Below are 8,743 nucleotides of genomic sequence, written 5' to 3'. Positions count from 1 at the left end.
CCCTCTCATCCTATTTTTAAGAAATGGAGGCTATCTCCATCCATGGATCACGAATAAATGTCAATTATAACTTTAATTATTTTTTACCATTTTGGAGTAAATGGAAAATTTTGTCCTTTGGTATGTGCTTAGAATTAAAAGTATATGTGCCTTGATTATTGATGTAGAACCACTTTAGCTCTCTGTGCTCCATGGTCACTCTGTCCCCCTCTACCCTCATTTCACCTATGTTAAAGGTAAATATGAGCACACTAGAACACTTCAGTAGAGGAATGACTCAAATCTGTGCAACTTTATTCAGTACAGAATCTCAAGTCACCAGCCTAACAGATATTCTGATACGGAAGTACCATGTAATTCAGTTGATGGGATTTGGGCAGGGTTCATAGTGGGGAAGGAAGCTAAAGAAACCTTATGTTGGATGCTCTCCATATCATTCTAATTTTGTTGTTTTTTATACCCAAATAGGTAGTAGGAATTTTTTAAAAAATTGTCCATCCATAAGTACCTAAAGAAATGATTTGGAGAGAGTTCTGGATATTGAACTCAGGGCTACATGCATGCTAGTCATGTGTTCTACTACTGAATCAAATCTCTGTTCCTACAAAGGGATAATCTGTATCAGGAGGGAATTATAGTTAGGCCAATGTGCTAGTGGGGCAAACTCTCCTGGCATTTTCCACCAATGCATGAATCAATATTTAGCATGTCTTCCTCTGATATTTAGAACATTTAGATAAACCTTAAAACACACATGGGCCTACTTGGTTTATCTTTGACCCCTCACTGCTAAAAAGAAGACTCATAACATTGTTAGAGTCTTTGGATTCTAATGACACTACAATTCTTTACAACTATTATGAATATTGGTAGATTTTGCAAATAAAGGCAGTCTCCACCATAAAATTACCTCTAGCTACAGGCCTCTCTTCTAATTATATTTCCTGATATTCCCATTTTTAATGGGTAGATAACTAACAGGGTTGGAATGATATAAAGTGGCTCATTTATCAAATTAAAGTGATATATTTTAAAGGCTGACATAACCAAAGTAATTTATGTAAAAATGTGACTGTTGTTTTTCTAGAGGGAACATTAAACTTCTCTCTGAATCCTGAAGCAAAGTCACTGTGTCCAATTGGACTGTCAGTTCACAGAGATTCTTCTAAATGTCTGGACTTGGTTTATGATGGTACAACTGCATTAAACCCCGATATCCACATCAATTCTGTAGCTGTTCACCTTCACCACCTGCTATACAGAACCAAAAGTGAATGAAGATGTTCCATTTCATAAGCAGAACTTCTGAGCTATTGCCAATAACCTAGGAGTTCGGTCTTCCACTTGGAAAATCACAGAATGGCAAATTTAAAACACACCTCATTGGTATTTTGAAGTGTGAAAACAAATTATAGCGGATGATAAAATTGAGTCACACATTTGTTAGATAGGTTTTCATCCCTGGGATAAAAATATCCAACAAGAATGACATAGAGAAGGAAAAGTTTAGTTGGGTTCATAGTTTCAGATGTTCAGTCTATTGTCCACTGACCATTGCTCTGGGCCTGAGGTGAGGCAGAAAATCATGGTGGAAGGGTGTGGCAGAGTGTATCTCCTCACCTCATGGCAGCCTGGTAGCAGAGACAGTGGGAGGAACCAGGGACAAAATATATGATCCCCAGTGAAACACTCCAGGCATACTCCACCTGCCCATTTGCCTATAGTTACCACCCAGTTATCCTTTCAAATTATTAATCATTTAATTACGTTATTACTCAAAATCTAATCTTTTAACTTCCCACATTAACAGAGGAGTTTTGAGTGACACCTCAGATGCAAACCGTAACAGTCATATAGATGTCCACAGTACAGTTCTAATCTCTGAAAGAACCAAATCAATTGTTGATCAACCCTGAATCTCTTTCTGATGGAAATTCTACCATGACATGTCAGATTTATGATCCCCATTTAAAGTTGGCCTTTTTATCTCAAAATACGAAAGAACATGCACATGGCCTCCCGTCTGTTCCTGGCAAATATATTACAAAATATAATACATCAGATCATAGATCCCTTCAAGACTAATATAGTGGTTGTGTCTTACCACATTTGATATTTTCAGGTAGAGGTAAATTGACTCCAGCCACACTACTGTGGTCCTTGATGTTCATCTATGTCATATATTCTAGTTTCTACACAATTTTCAATGTGACAAATTGCACTTTTCCACTGAAATTTTTGCTATAATCAATTATGAACTTAGTCTACCTTAGATCTCCTCCTGATCCACACACCTTAATAAAACAGAGGAAATAATCTCGGGGTGTAATGCCTCAAGGATTTACTGAGGCATATTCCTACTCTTCATGAAAACCTAAAGGACTTTAAATTTCCATGGGATTCTATTAATAAAATATGTGGACAACTTTTTTGTTGTGTATAAAGATGAAGCAATTTGTTGTACTTTGGATCTTAAATGTCTCCCAAAACTTCCTGTCTTAAAATCTTGGTATCCATGGCTGAGACTGTGGCTCAGTGGTACAGTGTTTGTCTAGCACATGTGAGGCCCTGGGTTCAATCCTCAGCATCACATAAAAATAAATAAATAAAAACAATACTAAAAAACCTGAACAACTGAAAAATAAATATTAAAAAAAATCTTGGTCTTCAACCCAATTGTGTTCCGAGGTAGGGCCTTTGGGAGGTGTTTGATTCATAAGAGTTCTGACCTCATGAATGGAGCAACCCATTTATTGATTCATAACTTGATGCATTACTGGGAAGTGGTGTAATGTTTAGGAGGTAGAACCTAATTGGAGGAAGTCTGTCACTGAGGGCAGGCCCTATAGTATATATTTTGTCATCTCCCCCTTTCCTCTATCTCTCTTTGTTTCCTGGCTCCCATGAGCTGAGCAGCTTTGCTTCACCACAGGCTCCCTGCAATGATGTTTGCCTCACCAGAAGTCTAAATCAATGCAGGCAGTCAACCATGGATTGAAATCACGAAAAGCATGAGCCAAAATAAATATTTCCTCCTTTTAAGTTGATCTGCTCCGATATTTTGTCATGGTGACAGAAAGCGGACTCACATACCATGCATCTGCTCAATGTTTTAGCTCAAAAGGAACCTAAGGCTTCCAAACAGAAGTTATAATTTTGTCAAAATAAAGTATTTTGTCAAAAATACATATCTAGTATATGATTCATCTCATAGATCCTTTACTTCTAACATATAATATGTCAGAAATATAAAAAAGAACATTTTTAGATCAATAAAAGAAATAATTAATAGGATTTCTAGGTTTCACTGTGTTGATCAGCTTTGCATCACTGTGACCAAAATACTACAAGAAAAACTTACAGGAGTAAAGTTATTTTGGCTCATAGCTTCAGAGGATTAAGTTTGTTGTTGGTTTGTTTCATCATTCTGGCCCTGTAGTTAGGCAGAACATTATAGGAAGAAGACAAGATGGAAGAAAGCTTCTCCTCTCTTGACAGAAAGCAGAGAAAGAGAGATAGGAAGAATTAAGGGAGGAAATATAGGTCCCTGTGCCATGCCCCCAGTGACTCATTTTATCCAGCCATGTCCCACCTGCCTACAGTTTTCACCATCTCCCAGCAGTCCATTTAAATTATTAATCTAGAACCTTCATGATTCAATCTTTTCACCCCTGAAGATTATTACATTGCTCAACACATGAGATTTTGAAGTATATTCCAGATCCAAACCATAACACACTGACTACTTCAAGTAGTGGGAACACAATTCTTCTGAAATTACCAAGTTACCATGGCAACCAAGTATTCAGTAACCAAATATCTTCCCTGAAAACATAAACATAAATATTCTTTTGGTTATTTAAAATGAGTCCTTCCATAACTCCAATTCTGGGCCTTTCTAATTGTTATAAATCTTCATATCTACTTGTATATGAGAGAAGAATACAAGCCGTTGGCATTCTGACTTTAACTCTGTGGGAATCATTAGAGATTTTAAAAGGAGGAATAAAAGATTATTATAATCTCTGTCTTGATCCAATCTCTTCTGAACAATAAGCTCAGCAGCTACATTAGTAGAGTTATCTGCTGATATATGTTTAAAATACTCTTTAAGTTAGATAGTCTCTACTAAGCTACAGTCTGTTGCTCACCAACAATGCACATCTGTCAGCATGTAGCATTATCTCTTAAATCCTGTCCTTTCTTCTTCTTATATTTCTATTTATCAGAGTAATGAAATATTGCTATTCTTCTTCCATTATTTGAGTAGAAGGAACTTCTTACTGTCTATATTCAAAAAGAGTTCTTAGAGATCACTTTTTAAATCCTTGCTTTAACTTCTTTTTTTTAAAACTTTTTTATTGATAGATTATATCTTAAAACTGAGAGAGGAAAATATCAAACATGATATACTTCAGTGAATATCATCTTATCGCTTACATTTGACCCCTTGCCAATAAGAAAATCTTAGATGACAGAACGTATGGCACTTGCCAGGGCTGGTCAGTTAGAAAGAGTTAAGATTACTAGCATACAAAATAAAAGTAGATATGATCTGGTTTTTAAAAGTAGGATGAAAGTACAAATGTATAAAATAAGAAATGATAGTGGAAATTAACTATCTATACTAAAGATATTAAAAATCATAAGAGATTACTGTGAACATTTCCAATGAAATGAATTTGAAAATCTAGATGTTGTGTATAATTTCATAGAAAAACACAGTATACCCAAATTGACGGAATTATAGGCAGAAATCACAAACCAATTTCTTACAATAATTAAAGAACACTGTCAAAGAATTAATGTACAAAAAGAAAAGAAAAAAATGCTTGTGAGGCACCAAGTAAGCTTTTGTTATAACAAAATAACCTTGTTGAAAGCAAAGTTCTTGACCTCAACAGGAGACCTAATTAAAAACTTCAACTAGTTTCTAAGGAAGTGACTATTGTCTATTATAAAAGTAGGAGTAAATGCCCTGGCTGATATATTGTGTAGACCTCCAACAAGATCCTAGCCCTCTCAGTACCTCAAAAGGCTAAATCTTTGATGAGGTTTAGAGAAGCTACCATTGAATCCTCCAAAATTTCAGATTAAGAAAATGCTGTGTGGGTGTAAATTGCACACGGGTAATATGAGTGCTCTAAATGAATGGCCAGTTGATTGCACAGAGAATCTATAATGGAAACTTACAAAATGTTTTACATAAAATTGCCACAAAAGAAATTTAGCCACTGTGCTAAATCAACATTGATGAGTAAGCTTTATGAAAACTGCCAAGGGTGGCTCTGTTATATGTTTCATCTGTCACCAGCATAACCCTAGAAAATTTATCAAATCATAACATGGTCCCAAACCTTAAGACCCCTTTGAACTCTTACAAATGAATTTCACACTTATATATTCTGTGTTGGATTTTGAATATGTCTTGGTCATGGCTCATTTATTCTCAGAATATATTTTCTCTATAGAGAGCTAGGGCTCTAATTAAAACCCAAATTTAATTGTTTTATCAGCCTGGAAAATTTTACTATCATTCTAGTCATAGGTGGACCCATTTTTCTGGGACAGTTATTAAAGAGCTTTGCAAACCTTTAGCACTTAATAATTTTAATAACTGTCCATATAACCACCACTTTTCAGAAAAGGTAGACAGAACAGATAGAATTCTAAAAACCAAACTAGCAAAGCTCTGAGACTCTTGAAGTTTCATGACTTATAGCAAAATTATTGGCCTCAAAAATAATGATATCAATTATTTATAAGGTATATCAGTTATCCTTCTATAAGTTAGTAACCATCTTGTCAATCAGTATAGGAATATCTCATATTCTAGGCAACATACTATTGTAAGCAGACATGGTCAAATGTTATAAAAGATTCGAGTAATGAATCAGAATTAATATATCAAAGCAGCCTTTCATCAATATCATCACTAATATCCCCTGCATTACCTAATACTCAAAAACCTAGCTATCTGGAAGAGACATGAGTAAGGATGGTCCACAAAGTCTGATGAAAAGGTTGTGATTAGGTATTGTTACACATAGCAAAACCAATTAATTGATCCTCAAATCCATGTCTCTCAATTTAAGGGGCATCAAGCCTACTCAAATCACAAATTAATCCCCTATCAGAGACCTCTGCATTTGGTTCTCCTCTAATTTTCACTATGATTTTATGTGTGTATTCATTTAAATCCTCAGCTGTTCTCTGTAAGGAAAGTGGTGTGTGAATTGTTATTCAGATGCAATCTCTTTCATTCCTATAACAAAAGCTTACTTGGTTCCTCACAAGTGTTTTTTTCTTTTCTTTTTGTACATTAATTCTTTGACATTGTTCTTTAATTATTGTAAGAAAATGGTTTGTGGTTTCTGCCTATAATTCAGTCAAATTTGGTAAACTGTATTTTTCTATGAAAAACACAGTTATGAAATTATACACAACATCTAGATTTTCAAATTCACTTCATTGGAAACGTTCACAGTAATCTCTTATGATTTTTAATATCCTTAGTATAGATAGTTAATTTCCACTATCATTTCTTGTTTTATACATTTTTACTTTCATCCTACTTTTTATTGATTAAATCAGCTGTTATTTTGTCCATTTTGTGGATTTCTTTTAAAGAATCAGAATTTTTTATTTATACTTACAATCTACTTTTTGTATTCTTCACCACATTAATTTAGATTTTAAATGTATTTTTACTTCCTTGCATTTTCTTTATTTTTCTTGAATTTATTTTTTGCATATGTAGATGTTGATTATAACATATCTATTTTATGGAATTTGATTCTGATTGTGATCTAATTTGATCAATTTTTGTGAATGTTCCATGTGCATTAATGAGAGAGCACATTATCTATCATAATGATGTATTATTCAGAATACATTAAAAAAACTAAGTTACTGGTTATTCTGTTATATTTTCTATGCTGAGTAAAACTAACACAAAATTTTGAGCTTAAAAAACACACCTTGATTTTCTCACAATATCCATGATTCAACAGTCTGAGCATGGCCAAGGTGACTTCTCTACTCAAGGTCTCACAAGACTTTAATCAAGAAATAAATCAATCATTGGCACAGTGGCATAAACTTGTAATACTAGTAAGTGGGGAGGGTGAGGCAGTAGGATTACAAGTTCAAGGCCAGTCCCAGCAACTGAGCAGGACTCAGCCTCAAATTTTAAAAAATAAAGAAATAAATAACAAGGGCTGGGGATTTAGCTCAATGGCACCCCTGATTACAATCCCTAGTATCTACAAAATAAAAATTAAAAAATAGAAATAAGTCAAGCTGACATCTCATTCAAAGTCTCAACTGGAAATAAACTTGCTTCCCAAGTTAATTAATTTTGTTAACAGAAGTCTTTGTGGATATATGACTGAGAAATCTAACTTTTTGTTGGATTCTGGTTGGAGTAAATTTTTTAAATTCTAGAGACTGCAGACAGTTCTTGCCACATAGGCATGCTCAACATGACTGTTTTCTTATTAAGCCATCAAAGAGCAAAATATTGTGTGTCTAGAAAGATTGAGCACTGCATGTATGTACACTCAAATTTGTGAGATTTTGCACATAAGGTAATAATAGGAGTGCTATTTCATTACCTCTGTCATACACTATGGCATAGAAGCAAGTCAATACACTCAAAAGACAGATTATAGAGGACACAGCCACCCTAGATTCTGTCTTCCACAGCTATTTAGATCCTTTATATCCTCATTTTTTTATCCATATAATCTGCTTTGTATTTATCCACATGTGCTGAGGGCCATTACCAAGTAGGAATGATGCATGGAAATTTCCTTGCCAAGCGTACCCCATGCTGCTTAGAGGACATTCGATGGGACATTGCATGCATGCTTTAATAAGGTGACCTTGCTCAAGGACCAAGGCGGATCCGGGTTTAGAGCTGATCAGGTTTGAGGAAGTAACAGGCTCCTTGAGTTTAAGGCGTTGCCAGTTTAAGACAATGGGTTTTAGAGAAGTTGGAGGTTGAAGATTATTGCTGGGATTAGGGTGTTCCTGCTGCTTGTTCCCGTTGAGTTCTCATGAGATTAAAATGGGATTTGGAGATAGCCTCGTGGAGTAGGTGAATTGTGCGGGAGTAGGCAGAAGAGATTGCCCCTGGACCTGTGTGGAGGCGGTGTGAGAGCGGGAATAAAGAATTGTTTTAAACCTACAAAGGTGTGTGGTGGCTCGTGATTCTGGTGCCAAGCAGAGACATTGGCATTGGCACACATGGTCTTTACCTTTTTATGTACACATTATATAGTACTTTTAATCTTTCTTTTGACTTACCTCTTACTAGCTGGGTACTCATTTTTGGATGTTATTCTTTCACTCTCCTCTATTACTTAGAAAAAATCAATGATTATATTCTACTTTCTCCATTACCTTTCCTTCTCTTATTTTCAAATAATATTCTTTGTAATTTGTCATAAGATTATTCCTTAAATAATTGGCCCATTGTGTGTTAGTGTTAATTCTATAATTAAATATATTAAATATGTATCATAAATTATTTGCCAAAGTTCCATTAGTTATTTATTAGTTAGACAAATTTCATATTCTAGAAGATTCCTCATGTTTTTTTATACTCTTGGTAACTGAACAACCACCTGTATTTTCATTCCTCGAGTTTCTTGAAATGCTACCCCTCTGATATGTATATTCTTCTTGAGAAATAAGATTTTCAAAGATATGAGTCATATGTGAGTTTAGTTGCATTCCT

The sequence above is a fragment of the Ictidomys tridecemlineatus genome, chromosome X (assembly GCF_052094955.1).
Source record: "Ictidomys tridecemlineatus isolate mIctTri1 chromosome X, mIctTri1.hap1, whole genome shotgun sequence".
Classification (NCBI taxonomy): domain Eukaryota; kingdom Metazoa; phylum Chordata; class Mammalia; order Rodentia; family Sciuridae; genus Ictidomys; species Ictidomys tridecemlineatus.
This window is presented reverse-complemented; position numbering follows the sequence as displayed.